General features: G+C 41.0%; 1 long non-coding RNA gene across 3 annotated transcripts in view; it reads left to right on the top strand.

Moving 5' to 3' along the window:
- The window catches only part of LOC139357858 (uncharacterized), a 276,436-nt gene that overhangs the window by 94,628 nt on the left and 159,307 nt on the right, over positions 1-22,501 (top strand). For 2 of the 3 annotated variants that reach the window (XR_011611756.1, XR_011611757.1), the window contains exon 5: positions 6,689-11,128. The exons of the other annotated variant lie outside the window; for it this stretch is intronic. This is a non-coding gene — a long non-coding RNA (uncharacterized lncRNA). Of the gene's footprint in view, positions 1-6,688; positions 11,129-22,501 lie in introns of those variants that run through there. 3 annotated transcript variants of the gene reach the window in all.

Genomic DNA, 22,501 nt, shown 5'->3' with positions numbered 1-22,501 from the left:
CTATAAATTTAAAAAACAAATTTAACTTATATGACAAATAGAAAAGTAAGCAAAGGAATTTTATATGTGCCCCTTTGGCCATTTTCATGATCTGCCTGGCACATAGTAGATGGTCAATACATGTTTATTCAAGATGAATTGAATGTGTACAACAGGCATTAATGTAATTCCTACTTTATGGGTAAGGAAATTGAGTCTCAGAGGGGTTAAGCAAGTTACCCAAGGTTAGGCAACTAATCAGTCCTTCCTTGTGATACTCCACTTTGTCCTGTCCTCATTACTTAGCTTTAAAGCAATTCTTTCTGCTTTGTATTCTGACTCGAAGACCATTCTTCATTGCCCCCTATAGGAAAAGGGTCTTGGGCTCCATATTATTAAACCAGGTACATGTAGAAAAATTGAATGTGATATACAAGGAAGTCCTTGACCTTTTAATTCTAATCTTCTGAGTCTGCTGGACTTCTACGTCCCCAGTTTCCCAACCAGATATACTTTTCAGGCACCTTAAGGGCTTGAACAATTTCTGCTTCTAGAATCTTATTTTAATGGAATAATCAGACATAAGGGCAAAGATGAGTCTATAAGGAGATTTATCAAAGTATTATTTTTAATCAGAAATCACTCAAATATCTGAGACTGGGATCGGTGGTCCATTTTCTTCCATCATGTGAGATAGGAACACTGCTTGAACCACACATGAGCTGGGTTTCCAAAGAGACAAGGTCAGACATTTATATAACCCAAGGATAGCACATTTAAAGTAGGAAGAACTGATGAAGAAGGACCCCTCAGGGGGCAATGTAGAGCCAGGAGCTAGGGTGTTGGGTTGTAAGTCCAGATTGGAGCTGGATGGTCTCAAAACACTGGCAAGTACTTGCCTGATAGTCTAACTGTGGATGGTGTTTGGGGCATCAGGGTGGCTTAAAGTAGAGACTAGAGATGACTGTGCCATTTGTGAGTTGCCCAACTGTGACCACAAAAATCCATTTCAATTTATTTCACTCACTGCCCACCTCCACTCCCAACCCAAACCGGGTCACCCTTGTTCTCTCTGAAATTGTGGGAGTGACTCTCTCCAGACCATTGAGCTATCCAGTGGCTCTTTGAAAGGGATTCTTGACATCATCATTTTGTCTCCTTTTTAATTAAAGACTCAATTTGATCCCACATTTGCAGATAATTCTCAACCACTATGGCTGAGACACAAGAACGATGACATTTCTTAGGGTTGCTTTTTTTTTTTTTTTTTGAGAATGCACTGTAAATTATCCCATGCTGTTTCTCTTGAAGTATTACAAGTCATATAAATTTCTTTTGATTTTTACTCCTTTTTGTATGTGTGTATGTATATGTCTGCCTGTAATGTGTAAGAGCAGAACATGTGTGGAGGAAGGTATGTGACCCTCTAGGCCTGCACTATCCCCCAGTTGGAGCTATTAGCCACTTACATGCACAATTAACCAGCTGATTCTTAGATTGAAGGCTGAGGGAGCTAATTGCAGGTACAAAAATTGCACCCATATAAAAGGAGGTTGGTCTGAACATTTAATCTTTAGACCTTCTTCTTCAGGGTGACTAGGTAGTATTTATTTTTTCGTTTGCTTATTTATTTATTTATTGTTGACCCAGCTCCCAGTTTGCTTTCATCACAGTTACTAGTGGCATCCAGTGGAATCCCCTATTTATGCCATGAATAGCTTCTACCAAATAATATTCCATTCAAGGTCTGGCACAAAGATCTGTTGCAGGCTTTTTCTGTCTGTGTAGTGAATTTTGTTTTAAATCTAGAATTTTAAAACAATGTATTAGAAAATATGAATGAGGTATGTATGTGTGTATGTGTGTTGCATATCTTCTTAAGAAAGCTCCCTAGGAAGAGAATATTCATATGAACTGAAAGTCTGCTTTGTGCCAGGTCCCTTCATCCATTTTTATTTATCTTCTCAATAACCCAGTGACGTTGGTAGATTACTTACATTTAATACACGAGGTTATCGAGGTTTCTCAAAGAGCCTGGGGTTACACCACTGGCCCGGGGTTACACTACTCATTTTAGGTGTATTTGATGTCAAATCCCAGCTCTTAACATGACTCAACTCAACTTTTCAGCTTGGTAAAATTTTACATCTCTGAACTCGTGGCCGTCAGAATAACCAGACCCCTCTGACTGCAAGTGTTAAATGGGTATCTAGTCTTCACCTTCAAACTTTTTACCATGGCACAACAGGAAATCCTTTTCTGTGCCTCTCTTCCACTTTTCATGATCACTTCTCTGGCATCCTGCCCCATTCTGTCCTCTGGATGCCCTAGGATCTGTTCCTTCTCCGAGGACATCCCCTTTCAGTTCTGCCCTCCTTAGGTAATAATATTCCATGATCTGGAACTTCTTTGGGGCTTTCCTTCCCATTCCTACCTAGCCACTTCCTTATTGGAAGTATAACTCCAATAACAGGAGTAAGTATAACTCCTATGTTCCTGCCTCACAGGCTATGCTCTATGTTCTTTAGCTAGTTAATAAAATAATTCTACATGAACATGGAGATTGTTAGATGCTAATGGATTAATAAATTATGGTGCAGTCACTATTTTCCTCTATCAGTTTCCTCCTTGGGAAAATGAAAAGGCAGGACTGAAGTAACTCTAAAATCCCATCTTTTTCAATTTCATTTTCAATCTATGATCCATGAACCTGTACACGTTATTCTTACATTTTGACAAGGGCCTTCTATATGTAATGGGCCTTAATTAAATGAGCTTTCTTTTCTCTTCTACCCCTTAAATGGAATGACCCAGGTTTAATGCTTGGCCATATCCCCTTTTATAGGGGATCCCTGTGACCCTGCATTTATACTGATGACTCCTCAATCTGTTACCAGTCTGCCTTCGACCTTGAGCACCAGATGTCTCCAGGTAGCTGTCTCCTGGCCATTTCTACTTAGGTTTTCCATAGTCCCCTGAAGTTTACTCAATACAGAACAGAAACATCCTTTCCACTCTCCCTCAACCTGCTCTTCCTTCCTATTCATCTGTCCTTGTCACCCACTGGAAGAATTTGCTAATATTCTTACATTCTCCTCCGTTCTCACCTCCTAAAGTTATTGCCTGTTTCTCCTTCATCTTATACTTTGTTTTCATCCATTTAATGCTCTTAACTCTCCAGAATAACCCCCATTACTTTTCTTAGGAGTTATTACAGTGACCTTATACATGTTTCCCATCATCTATTGCTGTTTTACATCGAATCTTCCTGTCATGCCCACCCCACAGATTTTATGGGAGAAGATTAAAAAAAAGAAGAAACATGGATATATCTTGCAAATTTAAAGTGTTCTACTAGTGTGCTTAATTTTTTCTTGTGTTCTGGAAAGACAGAGATCTGATTCTGGCTCCTGAGTCTTTGTGTTGCTTCCAGTCTCCAGAGTGATCCCCTTTCTCCCCTCTTCTCTTTAGAATAATACTCTTTCTTCAAGGCCTAGCACAAGCCCCCGTCTTCCAGAAGCATGACCTGACCATCTCCGCTCTCTTTAACATGTCTTCTCTCTAAACCTCTATGCTTTCACTGTTTGTACTTCATTAATTACCCTCTTTAACTGCTATTTGATTTCCTGGTGCACCGTTTGTTCTCCATGATCAGGTTGCAAAACTGCTTGAAGGCAGGGACCGTTTCTTATTTTGCTCTGAAACATAATTGGAGATGCTCAAAAAGCACTTGACTGATTGGCTAGATGGACAAATGGATGCATAGATGGAGGAACCCTTCAGTAGGTCGCTACTTGATTTGGTTTAGGATTGCAAATCTAGCAATCTGCAATTAGCTTGAGGAGGATGACTTCTATGCTGGTGGGTTACGGAAGGCCAGCAATCCAAGCAGAGGAGCAGTAACTGGATTCCGAACCCCTGACTCCACTCAGGTGTAGAGAGAATGTAACCAGTGGAAATGCTATGAGGCAATAAAATGTAGACACCTCTCACACCTAGTACTTTTCTTTCTTCCTTTAGTGGTGCACCAGGAAGAGATGGCAGAATCAGGTGATAAAGTGAGAGCAGCATGTGAGGCGAGCTGGTGAGCCAGCTTTGCACCTCTGCCCTTACCAAGTGCATCCAAGGGGTTGTAGCCCATTGCTCCCTATGCCCATATGGGTGCATTCATTATTTCCCCAGCAAATGTGGTCAGTGTCCCCTCTTTTGTATCCAAATACACAATTGAACAATAAATAAAACCATGGAAAATCCACAGTGCCAGAGGTCTTCATTCATTGATGATTTTAAATGAACATTGCTGCATAGGATGAAAAGAGCCATTTTCAGGAAAGAATTTAAACTGCACTAGAAGAGGGGAGAAAATTGTTCAACATTTGGTCAGTCTAACAAGGTAAAAGGGAATGTGGGGTGGGGGCAAGCTATTAGGGAAGGAAAGACTTTCTCACACAATGAGCAGGCATGGGGTGAATAAAGTGCCGGCGTGGGTCTGCAAACAATGCGTTAATACTCGCAAAGTTACCAGGCAGGAGAACAGTTCTTTCTCTACAGTTAAAAAACCATAAATACCTTCATGCTTCTCTCTCTTCTCTCAATTATGCCTCCCCCTTCCTTTGGTTCTTCGTCTATGAAACTTAAAGCATATTTGAGGTGCTTAAAGGAAGGCTTCAACTACTGTTTTACAAGTCAATACTAATTATTGTTTAGCACTGGATTATGGGCCGGATCATGGAATTAAAACAGAGCTGTTAGGACACCTTTGTACCTGGCAAAGAGTTAATGAGCACATGCTGGGTCCCTGTAGTAACTGCCAAGCTGGTTCACTATTTTATTTCAGTGGTGCAGGAACAAAACCTAATAAATTTCATTTTACTTTTATCTCGATGCTTCCTTTCTTCATTAGGGAAATGAGGAAGTGTCATTGTAATGTTTATCATAAATTGGGAAATTATTTTTATATTGTTCAATTAGTTGGTTATCTACAAGGTAGCGTGGATGTGTATATTGGAGGGAAAAAATTACAAGCAAATCTAGTGTTAGTAAAAGGTGCTGGATTAATAGCAGAGAAAGGTGATTTACCTCCTGGGACTACAGATAGTGACTGGACACTGTGTATGTGTGTGTGGACTGTGAATGTATAATCCAGACAGTAGACAGAGGGAGTGTGTTTGTGTGTTTGTGTGTGTGTGTATCTATATATGAAATGTATAGGTTGGCAGCCTACATTTCTGGAGCCCCAAGGTCCAGGCACTTGGGGTTTCTTGGAAGGCTCCATTGGAAGGACAATGTGAGGGAAGGAAAGAAAGTTGGGGGGAATAGGGTAAATTCTGAACAATCTGTTTGCTCTGATGAGATGTCCAGCTGTGATGGTGACCAGATTTTCATAGCAACTCAATTCAGCAGATCCCTGAGCAACTAAATGGTCTTGGCTTTGGGGTCCTGCTGACTGCAGCGGGATTTGAACTGGTGACCTATAAGCGAGAAATGCTCTTTGCTATTGCTAGGTGCATGTGCTGTTTAGCTTGACCCTCTCACTGCTTCCCGCTGGCTCTTCAAAATTAACATTTAGACATGTTCAGCTCTGAAATGTGGGGTGCAGGTCATCTGGTGATCAGACCTAAAGCTTATTTTAAAAGCTTTGGAAATCACTGAAAAATATATTATTTGTATACATTCTATAAATTTTAAGTTTCTTATGTGAAAACAAAGCAGGGGAAATACTCTACATATGTCAAGGTATATAAGATATAATGTATACCTTAATAACAGATTTTATTTTTGTTTCAAGTTTTTCCATTTACTTTGGTACTTTACAATATTGGAGTTGCTATGTAGAAACTAGGAGTCCATTAATATGTGTATCTTATGCAGTCGGTATTACATATACATATATATATATTTTAAAAAACCCTCTTGATCTTTAACCCCACTATTGCATAAAGGTTCAGGGGATCAATTGTAGATAAAAAGACAGGAGATCTCAGAGGGCTTACAAACCTATTGGCAGCTTCTCAAGATACACTACTGGGTCTGTATGTATTGGTATTTAGCTTTGCATGGCTCAGACAAGGAGAAACGTTGTAATTGATTTTATTTGAAAGCAAGCAATGGGGCCAAAGGGGAACTTTTGGCCTCCAGTTTTTGCTTTCAGCCTATATAAAGTAAGCATTCCTATCAAAGGTGTTTAATGGTGCACTTGGTCTTTCTTTTCCTTTTTTTTCTTTTCTTTTCTTTTTTTTTTTTTTAATACAAGTGTGAATGGGTGCCTCAGGCTAAGCAAGCCCCACCTCTCAGAACCTCAGAGGCTGTGGGAATGATCCCTGCCCTCCAGACCCATCCTTAATTGGCCCATAGTACAAGAAGCAATTAAAACTAAGGGCCTGATTCATAAAATGTGAACATGCCATTTAAATGTGTGCAGGGGGATTCTTGCTCATAATGCTGAAATAGAAGCAGCAAGGACTTTGTTTTTATCCCCTAAGCTCACTCTTCATAAATTTACTTTTCTTTTTGCCTCTGGGCCCTAAATGCCCTCCATCCTTTCTCAGACAAAGCTAAAGCTATCTTCAGGGTAAAGGTTGGTCTCAAGTCCTGGGGTGCCTGCTGACCTAGCCCATCCTCTATCCCCCTTCCCTTGGCCAGATGTTTTAATCATGGTTTTTACATATCTATTTCTGTTATTTAATCATTTTTATATTTTGCCCAACAGTATGTGGAATGAAAACTCCAGAAACTGAGTTGAACATTGCTGTCTGCCGAGATTGAAGTGAAGGGAAAGCTGCCAGACTCTGCCAGAGATAAGCTTCAGAAAGGAGTTAGAGGAAGAGAAAATACCCCAGAATTCCAAGAGGTTTAATTACAATACCAGGGAAGCCCTCATTTGCACAATCACTATTTACATTTTCCCACAATTTATACTTCCCTTATACCCACCCCTCCACCTCATACTATTAAGCTCTTAATCTTGCTAAATATACTGAGCTTCTGGAATTCGAATGGAAATTCTGTTAAGTTGAACATGATTCTTGGGAAGTGTTTCATAAATTTCTCTATTATTTGTTTTAGAATGAACTCTGAGGAACAGAGAGAGTCTCCTTTTGGAGACACTAATTAGGGCCTAGAAGTCATACTTTTTTTTTTTTTTGTTATTATACTTTAAGTTATGGGATACAAGTGCAGTATGTGCAGGTTTGTTACATAGGTACACACTTGCCATGGTGGTTTGCTGCACCCATCAACCCATCATCTACATTAGGTATTTCTCCTAATGCTATCCCTCCCCCAGCCCCCAACCCCCTGACAGGCCCTGGTGTGTGATGTTCCCTTCCTTGTGTCCATGTGTTCTACTTGTTCAACTCTCACTTATGAGTGAGAACATGTGGTGTTTGGTTTTCTGTTCTTATGTTAGTTTGCTGAGAATGATGTTTTCCAGCTTCATCCATGTTCCTGCAAAGGACATGAACCTACCCTTTTTATGGCTGCATAGTATTCCATGGTGTATATGTGCCACATTTTCTTTATTTAGTCTATCGCTGATGGGCATTTGAGTTGGTTCCAAGTCTTTGCTATTATGAATAGTGCTGCAATAAACATACGTGTGCATGTGTCTTTATAGTAGAATGATTTATAATCCTTTGGGTATATACGCAGTATTGGGATTACTGGGTCAAATGGTGGTTATACATTTTTTAGTTCAACCATAATTCTAAGCACAAGCGTCCATTTGAGATGTCTTTTAGACTACTATCCAACCCCAGGAAGGAATTGTAATAATATGCCCTTGAGAATATTGTGTTAGCTCTCTGGGACAAACTAAGTTGAGAAATAATTACTTGACTCATTTCTTGTGTTTGTTTTGTTTGATAAACAATAGTCTTACTCTTATTATTTCCTGCAGCTTATATTATACTGTAATTCACAAAGTTTCCATTTATTTTCCAGAATAACACAATAGGCCACGTTACCCTGGAGCCTTCTCATGTTTTTTCAGCCTTTCACATGGGGCAGAGGGTTATGAGGCACTTCAGCTTAGTAAAAGACTGCACCTACACCATACCAAACAACCAGGCAGAAAGTGAAAAAATTCAGTCCATCTCCCAGATGGCTCCAGATGCATGGCATTGTGTAGACAGAAACAGCCAGATGGCTGAATGGATTTTTCACTTTCCATCTGGGTGCGTGACATGGTAGAGATGTAGCCAAAGCCTTGAGCCAAAAGAAAATGCCAGCCAAGGAGATGAGGTATTGCTACTTTCCAGGCACCTCATTCCTGCGGGGTGGTATGTGTAACCTTGGTTCCATTTATTCGGAAAGAGGTCACTTTTATAGGAATGATGATTGTCAAGCTCTCGAAATAAAGAGGAAGGCAGACAGACCTAGAGACATGGAAAGAATGTCTCATTTGCTTTCTTGCAACAACGAGTCTCTTACTGACTTGGCAGACACAGTGACACCTTGGGAAGGTCTGCTCCTTCTGGGTCTCTAGAGGTCAGCAGGCTGGAGGCATGACAAAACACCAAGTGAAAATGAAAACATCACAGGGTTTGCTGTCCATCATGGGCATCACTAAATCTTTTTGAACAACCCTGGGCAGTGAATTATGGCAGCATGGAATTGACTTACAGTTTATTTCTAGTAACAGGCAGTTACTATGTCAAATCTGAAACCATTCAGATAGGCCTATAAAAATATATGACAAAGTAACAGGCTACCTCTAGCTCCTTTTAGCATGTTTATGAGTTTAAACTGCATTGAGCTTGTGTTTATAGAAATGAATATGGGGATTTCTTATGTCCTATTCCTTCTCTCACTCCCTGCCCTGCAGCCTGTTCTTTTGTGACCATGGGGTGGTATCCAAGACCTTTGGAATATTCAAACTCCCAACTGGAGTTGTCATTCTGTTTAGAAGCAATTTTATTGATGAGAATACAACTTGTATTTTTCTGGAACGGTTGAAGTTCTTTTATAAATGACAGTTGTAAAAGAAAATCATCTCCAAGTTACCTTTCACCCACTCTTTCCCCCAGTGCTGTTTGACACTTACTGAGGAACTAATTGCAGCGTGAGTGGGGCCACGAGACAAATGCTGCAATCCAGGCATAATGCGACAACAAATACAATAAGGTAACATATTGTTAAAAGTCAATACCCCAAGTCTAACAATACGGTGTCACAGACTCATAAGCGTGTAACCATATAATACATAATTGTCATCTGCACAGAAAGATCTAATTTTGATAATGCATATTGAGATTGGTTGTCTGAAAAATGCTTATGGCTCCAGAAGGTTTGACAGTCCTGAATATCACATAATAGCATGTAGCCAAGGAACATGGGATGAAGGGAAGAAAAAAAGACTCTATTCCAGAATGCAAGCACTCCCACTCACAGTTTTATTTTTAAAAGAACACGATTCTGCTCAGACAATGAGCGAGTTTACTGTGAAGGGTGATTTGTTCCTGGGTTTCCATATCTGGTATCTGCGTGTGTGTGCTCTCAGGGTCCTTGCTCCACCCTTCGGGGTCTGGGCTACAGGACCTTTCTTTGGCAGACACGAATATCCTGAGGTCTCCGACTTATAAAGACTTGGTTTGCATTTAAACCTCAAAGAAATTAAACAGAATCAACAGATTCTTGAGGCATACTATTTACTACCTACCATATTTCCTCAGTTCTAGGAAATATCTTTTTAGCAGTTGAAGATATCTGTAATCAGCATCCTTCTTATAGTCTATGTGTAGATTTAACATATTTTTTTTCCTCCTTTTACTCCCTTTAAAAGATGTTTTTAAATCAAATATGTGCCTTCCAACTCATGGCATCTTAAAGTTGAGGAAATACTGCAATAATAAATATGCTAGCTACCATTCTTGGCATATGCAATGTCCCTAAGATAACAGAAGACTTTTGACAAATATCATTCCATTTCAATCTCATATCAACCCTATGAAGGAGCTAATGTGATTTCCATTTTATAGTTGAGGAAACCAAGGCCCATAGCCAATGAGTTATATTAAAGGCCCTCTCTCCTCTGCAGTTCCGGACCTGGTAATCTCTGAATGTATCACTGCATGGCAAGGTATAGGGCAACGGGTTCTTGGTTTCCATATTCATAACTTTGACAGAGTTCACTGACTTGGACTCACTGATCCTTGAATCTCTTTAGCTCCTGTAGACTCCAGCTCAACTGGTCTGGGTATAGCTCTCATAATTACAAGATTTGGACCTTTTTTAAACTTCTGGAGCATTCGTTTTTATCTCTTGCCTCAGGTCATCCATCTGAGGCTGTGCTATCAATATATGTTTATGATCATGTCTCAAGTCCCTTTAGTTGATGAAAAGGATGTTTCTGTGGCCATTGTTTCTGTTACGCTATCAAGGCACTTAGTTTGCACATAGTGTGAGGACATGAAATACGTGTGAAACAAGTACATAGCATTAAAAATATCAGATCAGTATCTTTTAAAGAGGGTAAGAGAAGACTTGAAGTCAAAGTCATGAATCTGTCTTCTTGACAGCATCTGATTCCCCAAGACAGTGTCCCTCTTGAGACCTCTTCATTCATTTCTTCTTTTAATTTTTATTGTGTCTGGTTCTATGTGCAAAGCAGTGGGTCAGATGCTCTGGAGAGCATAGAGAGAAATAAGAAATAAAAAGAGATCATAATCTAGTTTATGTAATCACATAGATGTAAATACTAGGAGACAGTGGGTGTGTGAGGGCTCCATAAGAGGTTGAGATGGTTGTTTTTATTATTATTATTTAAATATCTATCATTCAAGACAGATAATTAATTGCTCTGGGAGTTCAGAGAAGAGAACACATCAACATGAGCTGTTGGGGAGAACATATTTCTGAGGGGATGTTGTGCATGTGGAAATGAGGAAGGGCATTCCAGGCACGGAATGACAGAAGAAAGTGAGGGTCATGTGCAGCATTCATTTTCATTTTAGCTGAAGTTGGAATGCCAGTGCAAGAGTGACTACAGCTGCAAGATTTGCTTGAGCAGAATCATGGAGGTCATTGATTGGCAGGCCAAGGGACTTGGAGAGCTGCAGAGTGTCTGAGGAGGAGAGAGGCCTGATTGGGTCTGTGGTCTTGGGAGATTAGCTTGGCTTGGGGCATGGGCAATGTAATTACTGGATGACTCAAGCCCAGGAAGTATTATGAGAGAGTGAGGAACTTCATTCAGAAGGGTCCTATTTTGTTGAAATATGTTAAAAAATATTTGAAAAGACGAAAAAAGTTTCTCTTCAACAAATGGAATTTTTAAGAGCAGACATTAAGTGCTAATGACTGAATGGCTGATGTAGTTGGGAACCTTCACAGCATGATGATGATGTAGTCATTAGACATTCAGGAGAGTCAGGGTGGGATGAGGGAGTGGGCAATGAGGTGGCTACATATGAAACCTAATTGGACGGTGGATCCAAGGGGCAAGGTGCCTCCCTAGACAGTGTGTCTGTGGAAATGTGTTTATTTAGGATTCTTCAAGAAAAGTGGGGAAATAGGGAGAAGCATGGCAGGAAACTAACACTTACTAAGTTCCTCTATGTGTCAGGCAGGATGATGCCAGCTTTTTCTTCTTTACTTCGACTCCTTAAATCCCCCCAACATCTCAGCCAGGAAGATATTATGATTTCCACTTCACATGTGAGAAAATGACTTGCCCAAGTTACCAAACCATTTTCTGTATTGGGTTTCATCCCAAGGATTGTTCAAGTTCTAAACCTCTGCTTTTCTCACTGCACCTGACAGCATGATATTGACATGCCTTGCCATTGTCTCAGAGACAGTAAATGCCCACCACCCACAGTACCCACAGACCTCCTGGCCTGGGCTGCCTGGATCTTACCTCACTCACAATTATGGGAAGAAATGAGTATATTAGAGAAAAAACCTCCCCCCCTAAAGGACAAAGCAGAAATTACCCAAGCCCTCATTCTATTCTTCTCTCCCTCTAGCCTTCAATCTAGGATCAGAAACAGTAAGATATTCCCGTCAGATACACAGCTAGTGGAATCTTACACAAGAAAACACAGCAAGGAGGGTAAAAGAGAAACACTCCAAGAAGAGTTTTCTCCAATTTGGTTTTATTTACTCTCCCTTTACTCCTCCCATTCATTAAAGGCTCTACCCTTAATTGAGGGCCCCATAATTGTGTGTCTCTAAGGACTCAACTTGGCATTGATCCGTTTCAGAGCTCCTCTTCCTCCTCAAGGGTAGATTTGGGGCATCAAGGTGGCAAAGCTGTGAGCTTCCCCTAGAGTCTAGAACAGTGCTTCCCAACATTTTTCATGTCATGGCACAAATGTAAAATGATAATATTTGTAGGGCACTTTGCAGGAGATAGATGAGCTGTTTATGGCTGAGACTTGGACTCTGGTCCCATCTTATCTTCCTGAGGCCTCACCTGTGACCCATCTAAGGGACACCTGTGTGTCCACTGGCTGGAAGCCCTGGGCTGCAGAGGGTCCCTGCTCATCACCCTTGGCAGTGGATTCACAGATTTGTCATCAGAGGTCAGCACAGGCCCTGAATTATCTGTATTTTTCATGTGCTCGGTATTTTAAAAAATAAGAAAGGCCCAGAATAGCATTATAAAACTGTGATGCAATGGATATATGCCATTCACTTGATAACCACAGGATTTTTTTTTTTCTCATTCATTTGTTTCCATCAAGAAAGGATTTATAAAAATAACATCCATAGAGTGTGGGGCACACAGGTTTAAAGCTACACAGTGAGCATCCTTTTTCAGCCTTGTCAGGGTATCTTGATGAGGCCAGCTATCATGGTATAATTTCATCTGGAGAGCATAACAAAAGACTACATTTGGTGCCCTTGAGAATCTGAGGTCCAGGGCAGACGCACTCCCCACAATTCATGCAATAAGTCCCAAAGGGTAATGATAGTTATAAGCTATGGAAATATATTAGGTGATTGTTATATGCAAAGTACTGTGCTTTTACAAGGACTATTTACTTTAATCTTCATAGCAACCCTAATTATGCCTGCTTTACAGATGAGTAGACTGAGGCTGAGAGAGACAGGTTAAATGACTTTCTTAAAGCCACATGGCTATTGAGTGTTGGCAGTGTGATGATAGTACTAGCAACATGTATAGACTATACTGCCAGAATTCTTAGAGAATTCTCCTCAGATGCAGAAGGAAAAAAATTGCAAAGTGTTAGTTGCTAATAGCTGGCCTTAAAAGCTGACCTTTCTAAGGTACTGATAGCAGGGTAAGGGAGGTAAATATTATGTAGTACAGTTAGTGAAGTCCTTTGCACCCCTAAGTAGCCAATGGATTATTATTTAGGGTTGCTAGATTTAGCAAATAAAAATACATAATGCCCAGATAATTTTGAATTTCAGATACACAATGGATAATTTTTTAAGTATAAATATGTCCAAATATCACACAGAGTATACTTACATGAAAAATTATCCATTGTTTATCTGAAATTCAAACTTAATGGAGAGTCTTGCATTTTACCTGGCAATCCATCCATTATTGATACTGGCTGTTGGTAGTAGGTAGGGATTTCCATTAACATTTGTGGCTTCTTGATAGCACTAGACAAAGGCAAGTATTATTTAAAATGGCAAAATACCTAAGGATGACGACTGAAACACAGGGGGAAGAGAGCAGTGGACAATTGCCGTAGCTTTGGCGCTCTTTGCTAGACAGTATCTCTGTTCATATTGAGAATGCACTAAATGTTTGTGTCTTACCCACAAGTCAAATCAGAGGAAGGTGTTCTAGCCCAGTTGTCCATGTGGTGTGTGAAGTCCCAGTGTTGTGAAGAATTAGGAAATAAAAAAACAGAAGTGCCATGAATGGGCTACTCTGTTGAGCATCTTCAGGAGGAACTTAAGAAGAGTCATGGATTGAGAAGAGAGAAGATATTTCTAAGTAGGGGACAATAGGTATGGGGGTACAGAAAGGTAGAACAACAAACTTCTTATGACTGTTGTGGAGGGAAAGCAGTCAATTAGCTTGGAAATTAGTCAGAATATATCACGAACAGCAAAGGAATAACATTTATTGAGTAATATGTACCAAGTTGTTCTGGGTTGAATAGTGTTTTCCCCAAGAACTGATGAGTGAGACCTTAATTGGAAATAGGGTCTTTGCAAATGTAATTAAGTTAAGATGAGGCCATACAGAATTATAGTGGGCCGTAAGTACAATATGACTTGTGTCCTTGTAAGAAGAGGGAACTTTGGACACAGAGACACACACACACATAGGGAGAAGGCCATGCAAAGGTGGAGGCAGAGGTTGGAATGATGAGTCTATAAGCAAGAAATGCTGAGGGTTATTTGCAGTCCCCAGAGGCCAAAAAGGCAAGGAAGGATGCTCCTCTAGAGCCTTTAGAGCAAGGCCCTGCCAGCTGCTAGCCTCCAGAATTGTGAATGGTTGTAAACCACACAGTTTGTGACAATTTGTTACAGCAGCCATGGGAGATGAATAACAGTCTATGCCAAATTCTATTATCACCTTCCATGGAGATAAAAAGGTCAAATGTCATTGAGGAAAATTTGGAAAAAAAAGACAACCTACCACATGTTCCCTACTTTAAGTAGCCTCTAAAACAGACTTAATCACAAAGGACTTAGGCTGATAAACTTTTCCTGTAGAGCGTAAGACAGTAAATGTTTTATTCTTTGCTGGCTATGGGTTCTCTGTGGCAACTACTCAATGCTGCCATTGTAGGGCGAACACAGCATAGACAATACATAAACAAATGGGCATGGCTCTGCTCCAATAAAACTTTGTAAAACAGGCAGTGGGCTGGTGAGATGAATTTGGCCCCCAGGCAGTAGTTTGATGACCCCTAAAAACACTCCATGGCATTTGCAGACCTCCCTTGCCTTGTAAATATATGGACATTCACAGCTGGCTACGTTGTTTGAAACTCCATCTGTGTGTCCTCTTCTCACATACCTAGTGGCACTGACAAGTCATGGGATTAATATTTTCTCAAGCCAAGTGACATCTCAGTGTATCTTTCAATATTATGCACTTGTGTCCAGGTTGCCATTGCTCAAGGTGTGGTGGAGGATTTGTCTTTTGCTCCCGAACTCAGAACCAGGATTTGAGTCTGTAAAGGAAAGTGGACTCATGGCTTCCTAGCTGAATCCCATTTTCAACCCGACATGATATTCCCCAACTCAATTACTCACCTTGTTTGCTAGGCTTGGTTCTGAGCAATTTTCAGAGCATTCCAAAAGTCAAATACACTCTCAAAAGATAAAGACTGGTGTGTTGGGGTCTTTCCCAAGAATTTGCTAAAGGATCTGACAAATAGTCCTAATGGACAGTTCCAAACTCTTCTTGTTCTGGCAGCATCCATGCAGGAGGTGCTCAGCTTCCCAGGAGAGCTCTCAGGAAGGAATGGAGCCCAAGCTGCATGTATAAATGATGCTAGGCTTATTAAAAGTTTGTTTCCATTATCTTTAAGGCTGTCCTTATTCAAGTGTCCAAATGTGGTATGCAGATATGTGCATACTTGAACAATATGGGCATTTAGACATTCCTGCTAATCAGGGACACTGGCCATATTTATCCATGCAACCACCACCTCTACGTCTCAGCCAGGTAACCAACACTCTCGAAAAGTGATTCCTCCTGGGCAAGATTTTCTAAAAACATCGGCCACTTCCAGGCCTCGATCCTGTCTCCACAGGGGAGCAGCTGTACACATCACAGTTTATCAGTATTTCTGAGCGGAGCTGGTTCCCCTGCTCACTGCTGTAGGTGTGGGTCTCTGAGGAGCCCTTCTGGCTGATATTGCAGGACATTTTCTTACCCTCTCCACTTTAGAGTGTTAGTTTCCTACTCACCACAGTGTTCTTTCTTGTTAAAGGGATGCTGAATGTGTGAGAGCAGGTAGCACCTGAGGCTCACTTGAGGCTGTCAGATGTGATTTTACCTCATCTTTTGAGGCGCTGATGGAGAAATGCTGTGTTTCCTTTGAAAGCTGGGTTTCAACTGGACATAGGCAGTGGTCTTCAGACCATCTGTTTATTTCCCCTAATTTTAAAAATTTAAAATCATGTAATATATCATTATGTTCCATATGTTAGTTACATTGTATATGTTATTATATTATTAATTCTGGTGATGATACATCTTTTCAGGCTCCCAAAGAATAACTCCCTTTACATGTGGGAGAGACAATCATCTCAGGTTGTGCAAATAAAATATTTCCCAGTAGCAATACAATCAGAATGATACCTGCAAATAGTTTGGCTTTAACCAGCTTCTGAGCCAACCCCGTTGGCCAACTGAAAGGTACCATGTTAATGAAATCATTTGTCAGTGCTTTGAATCATATTTATCTGTTAGAGGAGTAACAGCATTTCTGAAGCTTTTCCTATGTAGCATTAGACTGTTTCTATGTGGGCTGAATGCTTAGTGACGTGTTCCTTAAACTCTTTGAAGTATGTGGTTTGAAGAAATTCACTTTCCTTTGTCCAAGAATCAACCTGAGCAGAGAACAAATATCAGTGATTTTTCTTCTTGGAAAAATTAGATTGATAGACTGTCATTGTTAAATACATACGATTATTCCATAAGTGAAAACAGAGATAATCCTGGCAGAGCTGAAGCAAAGAAAATGTGTACACCTTTGTTTAGGTGGCATTGCAGGGAGGACTGGAACACACAGCATGAGGATGTGAGGTGGAAGGTCCCCAGAGTAGAAGTTTAATGACAGCAATGGAAGACAGCTTTGAGGGTCTCACTGATGAATCATGGCTTTAGATGGGCTGGAAAGGTATCCTGGCCCAATTGTCTATGTGTTGTGTGAGGCCTCTTTGCCCTAGAGTGGGCTGACCTTGGGAAAACAGGGCAGACACTTGTTTGTGACATGAACTTTCAGCCAATTCCACTCCCTTTCATTCCCAAGTTTACTCAGCAAGACATTTAAACAGCTTCCTGACTGAATTACCAATCCTATCTTCACAGATAGGTGAAGGTTCTTTCCTTTGGTAGTGTCATCCTCTGAATGGTCTATGGCTGGGGTCAGTAGGCCTTTTGGTAAATATTCAGATAGTAATTTTAGGTTTTGTGGCCCAAGCAGTCTCTGTCAGAACTACTCAACTCTGCCATTGTAGTGTGAACGTAACCATAAACAATACACAAATAAAAGGACATGACTATGTTTCAATAAGACTTTATTACCAAAATGGGCAGCAAGCAGAGTCTGACCTTTAAGGGCCATAGTTTACTGACCCTTGGTGTATGGGGTTGAAGGATGCGATTCTTGGGCACTTGTAAATCTCGTATTTATAGATTTAACATGGAACAATACAAAGATTATTAAATTAGGAAAGAGAAGATGTGGGCTCTAATCTTAGTTCTGCTATGGCTTGTGGTGGCTTGTTTAACCTCTATACCTTAATTTCTTCATTAATAAAACAAGAGGTTTATACTAGCTGATTTTTATGGGTCCTTGCAGTGGAAAAATTTTGATCTCCTCTAAGTGTTGGTAGCTGTAAATTATGGGCTCCAAAGAAAATTTTTCTTCACATTTTCATCTTCATGTAAGGTTCTTAATGGCAAAAATCTGACATTTAGGGGGAACTGGGGGAGAAAGGGATGTTTCATCCAGTGCCTCTTTGCTGTTCCACTCTTTTGCTCCCTAAACCTGGCCATAGATCATCTCCCCTGGAGCCTCCATTTATTCTCTCTGCAAATTCCATATTCAATACCTTCTCCACTGACGTCATTTTTCTTCACCAGTGACAGCAGAATCAGGAACTGCTTTGTTTCCTGCTTTTGCTCTATTTCCTCCAAAGAATGAGATTCTACTTTGTGTAGCTCTTTGACTTTTCATTGGGTGATTTCTCTCTCTCTTTGTGGACTGGGATGAAGCCTACACTTCTTGTGTGTGTCTTCCCCACAGACCTGGTGTGGTGAAGAGCACTCGCGGAAGAGCAAGTGCTCACATGTCCTTGCTGAAGTGAGCTCAGGGAAGAAGGTGATGGGCCCCTTTCCTCCATCTCTTCACATTCAGTTGAAAGCCTGCTGGAGAGAGGTTGTGGGGTAACTTCACGGTAGTTAATAAAATCGATGGTAATTATAACAGTAACTATGCTGTATCAGACAATGTAGTGGATAATGTGATACTCTGCCCAAATGTCCTTGGCTCTTTTTCTTTTTTTTTTTCTTTTTTCTTTTCTTCCTTTTTTTTTTTTTTTTAACCCATTTTGTGCTAACCCAGATGAGTTGCTTTTGGGGTTTTTGTTGCTTTGCCTCCAGCAGCCAGGAACTGCAACTCCTCTTCTAGAGCACTTTCTTCAGACTGCTAGATCCTGCTTTGCTTATGGTTTGAAGAGCTGAAAAGTTCTGGGAATTTATGTTCCCTTGAGGAGGGTTTAACCGATGACTAAAAGGCACAGGAATATGAACACCCAGTTTCTTGCCTTCTGGCAACTCAGAGGCATAACTTACACTTTAGAGTTGCCCTGGGGATCAAGCTGAAGCTGTCTTCCATGAGATTTCATCTGAAAAGAAGTGCTTTTCTGACTGGCCCCCTTTTCTTAACCAGCTTCCTCTATTCCTGTCTAGATATGCCCTGGGAAGACTTTCTCATCCAGTCACAAATACCTGAATCCTCTAGTCTCCATGTTAGGGTCTGAATCTAGGCAAGTTCCCTGAAACAAGAACCTATTATGTTACAGCCCCATATTAGGCATTTGGCACAATTTAACACTGGTCCTTGTTCTAGTCCTTCAAGGCAGGAATTAGGATCCTCATTTTGCAGATGAAGCAACTATGGTCCAGAGAGAGAAATGGCTTTTCCTGATTCATCCAGAGAAGGAGTGGCTCATCCAGAATTCTGAGTTCAGAATTCTGACTCTGTCTCTAGAGGTCATGCGCTTTTACTCTGTGAGGTTTGCTCCATCCAAGTCAAGTGAGTCATTCTTTGAGGAAAGTTATAACAAAGGTGCTAGAGGATCTTTGCAGTTTTGCCTCAGAGGGGCCTCTGCCTTAGAAAGTGCTCTTCCTTACATACTAGGACAGGAGGTGATTTCACCTGCTCCTAGGAGAGCTGGAAAACTTGGGCAACTAGAAAGGTGTTTTTTTTTTTTCCTAATACAAAGCAAAACAGCAGACTATGTAAAATGGCAGCTGCCAGAAATATTGTCCTCGTCTCTCTTGAAGTGCCAGTAAAAAATTAAGTTATGATTCTATCCTCTGCTGAAATGGGCTTTCGTGGGATTGGAGTAGCTATGGTCCTAATCCACACACCATTCATCACAGTGGCATTGGCAAATGTTTGTATGCGCTAACTTCCCCCCAGTGAATCTCTTGCGTTTCCACAGCTAATGGTTAAACAAGATGTGGACCAATATTTGCATCTCTGCCAGCCTCTGGCAATCTGATTATTAGTGCAATAAATATACAACATTTAATAACTCTTCACTTTTCCACTTCGAAACCATTAGTTGTCTCCAGGTTGACTATGAGGAACTTCAAATTCAATTCATTAACATTTCCTTAAATAGTCCTGTTAACAATGCAGGTCTCGCTTTCCCATTATGTACTGTCACTAATAATGGTTTTTACTTCTAACCTATTATTAATTAAAAAGTAAAGAAGAGTCCTCCACTCTCTCCATTTCTGAATAAGGTTTATATTCTCTCTGCGTGAACTGCAAAGAGGCCTTTAGAGTGTGGCTTGTAGTGTTTGATAATTGCTATCAAGGTAAATAATTTAGCTGGTCAGACAAAGTGCACTTCTCCATGCCTCAAGTGGACAGTGCAAGTCGTGGCCAGTCGGGCATACCAAACCCAAGGCAAAGAGAATCAGAGCTGCATGAAACTTTCATTAGGAGCAAACAGGAAAAGGCAGCCTTTCTTAGGGGATGCTGCTGTGACCCCTGAAGCTTGCTGTGACCTGGGACACAGCCATCCCCTGCACATCTGCAACCAGACCAGGACTCCCAGGCCCCTGGACCACCCCCTATGCCCAGACAGAGGCATCTTTCCCCAAAGGCTTTAAAGATTTTGCCATGAAGGACAAATGAACAGGCACAGATCCTCTGGATGCCCTAATCTTTTCTTTCCCTACTTCAAAGCCTTCTGCGTTGCCTCTGAGCCTGTAATTACCCTGGAGGTATTTTAGACTTGAAGCGACACCAGCAAAATTGCACTTCCTGATCATGGGAGTCCACAGTTGTGTTTAATCAATTATGAGGCTGGTCACGAGATGGAGTTTTTCAGCCATAACCATTAAAGAGGAATCATGATCTAGCCCAACTCCTTATGCTTAGGGTAAGGGACCCACAATCTGAAATTAAAGAAACACTAGCCAGTTGATGTGGTTTAATTTAGTCTCTACCTCCTTAATTAAAAGCATACCATTACCCACCCACATAACAAACTGACACTTTTATGCCAGACTGTAACTAGGAAAAAAAAAAAAAAAACTGTAAAAGTTAGGTGGAGCTAAAACACTGATTTTAAGATACCAACAGAGGCTCCCAAACACCAGAATAGAATCTGCATTTATTTAAACCAAAAGTTTTAAACAAGCTTCCATGCTATTTGAGAGTCGGTTCTCTGTCTGTCTGTCTGTCTGTCTGTCTATCTCTGTCTATCTGTCTTTGTCTGTCTTGCATAGTCACAACAACACATATACCTTTGCTTATTTGCCATCAGAATTCCAGAAAGGGGAGAAAGAGTTTCCTTCTTGGATGCTCTTTTAGAGATCTGTGTGTCTATGTGTGATCAGGCCTGGGGAGTTTCAGGGGAAAGGAATTCAGAACAACTCTCAGGTCCTTGGATTCTGAAATCATCCTGGCCTGGCAGCAGCTAGCCCAAACAGGACTGGCTTGGAGAAGCTGAGCTGGGTGCAGGATGGCACAAACCACACAACAGGCCACGAGGAACCTCTCTCTGCTTGCCAGTTCTGCTGAGAGGTGTCCACAGGCTTTCTGAGGCTTCATCTGTCAGCAAGGGAGCTAATTCCATACCCTCAGACAGGCTGGGTCTGACTCTGTTGCCATGAGCTCCCATCAGGGTGTGTGAACCTCAGTTAGGGTAGCAGAATCACCCCTCGTCGCCAGCATCCTTAACCCTCTTTCCTGTTGCCCCCAGCCCCATCCCACTGACCTCATTCCTCTGTGGCAAACATTTTTCCCCCACTTTGAGAGTAACATAACATAGTGGTCCACAACATGAACAGTTACACTGTTTGTGGTCAAATTCTTGTTTTGCAGTTTCCTAGCTAAGTGATCCACATCTCAGTTTCCTCATCTGTAAAATGGGGATGGTAAGAGCCACAACTTCGGAGGTTATTATAAGGATCAAATGAGTTGATTCAGGTTAAGTACTTAGAATAGCACATAGTAAACTCTACAAGTTATTAACTTTAAAATTTTATGCTACTTGTGATTTCTAGCTCTTTGAATGCTTCGATCACAGTAGGTCTGGATATAAAAATCTCAGCAATTCAGAGCTGAAAGATCTTCATGATCAACCAGCCAGACCACCCCTCATTTTTTAAATGAAGAAACTGGAGTCCTGAGAAATAAAGTAACCAACATATTAAACAGATTGAGTGGTGGAGTGGATTGTGTTTAATCCAGTGATGTTTTGAGCACACTCTTTGCAAATATTTCTCCTCATTCCTCATGAGAGCTCTCTTGGACATAGGATTGCTAGAAAGAGCAGCAGCTCCAAGTGCAGCTATTAAGGCTTTGCTGACCAGTTTCAGATTCATGTAGGCAGTATGTGGTCTCCTTGGAATGATTTGAAGGGTGCTTAGAAGGCCCAAAATAGCTCCCCCATTGCTGCTGGACATTCTACCATTCTCTAGCTATTATTTTTGGATAATATTGGCACCATAAAAAAGAGACCTTCTGTTAAAAAAACTGTGCATAGTACTCTGAATATGCAGAAAGCACCCAGCATTTTAGTGTGAATATCTTCTTTACTCAGAAAAGCTTGGGAGCCTTAGGCCCCAGGGAGAAAATTGTTTTTGAAAAAGGGGAAAGAAAGTGGAAAGAGCAGAGGTCGTTGAAAACAAGCTATTTAGTCTCCACAGTTTTGCCGAGGGCTATCTTGATCTCATGCTTCCAACTAGGTCTCCTCTGTCCCTTCATCTGGCTCTGCCTAGATGAATAATAGATTGGGACTGAATGTTCAGGAAAAAGCCCTGGAATGATTAGGTGATCGGTGGTTAGTAACAAGTTACCCAAGTAGGTGTTGACTACCCATCCCTGATGAGGGTTATTCCGAAGGTACCTTAGATTGCTGGACTTGAACAGGAAAAAACAAGAGTGAGGTGACCCTTCACTCCATCACTGCCACAGTTAGCCTAGAAGGGTGCAAGTTCTGGACAGAGGCAACTGCCCCTTCAGCAGAGTCCTCCTCCCTGCCCGCTCTTGCCTGCCAGGCTGCAATGCTTTTGCTATAGGCCATCTCCAAGAAACTCGAAATGAACTGAAAATCATACTGCTTGAATGAGGAACTGGGGGTGGGTTGGCAAAGATATCAACTC

This window comes from Macaca nemestrina, chromosome 13 (assembly GCF_043159975.1).
Source record: "Macaca nemestrina isolate mMacNem1 chromosome 13, mMacNem.hap1, whole genome shotgun sequence".
Lineage (NCBI taxonomy): Eukaryota > Metazoa > Chordata > Mammalia > Primates > Cercopithecidae > Macaca > Macaca nemestrina.
The sequence above is the reverse complement of the archived record's forward strand: the minus strand, read 5'-3'. Positions and strand labels throughout refer to the sequence as shown.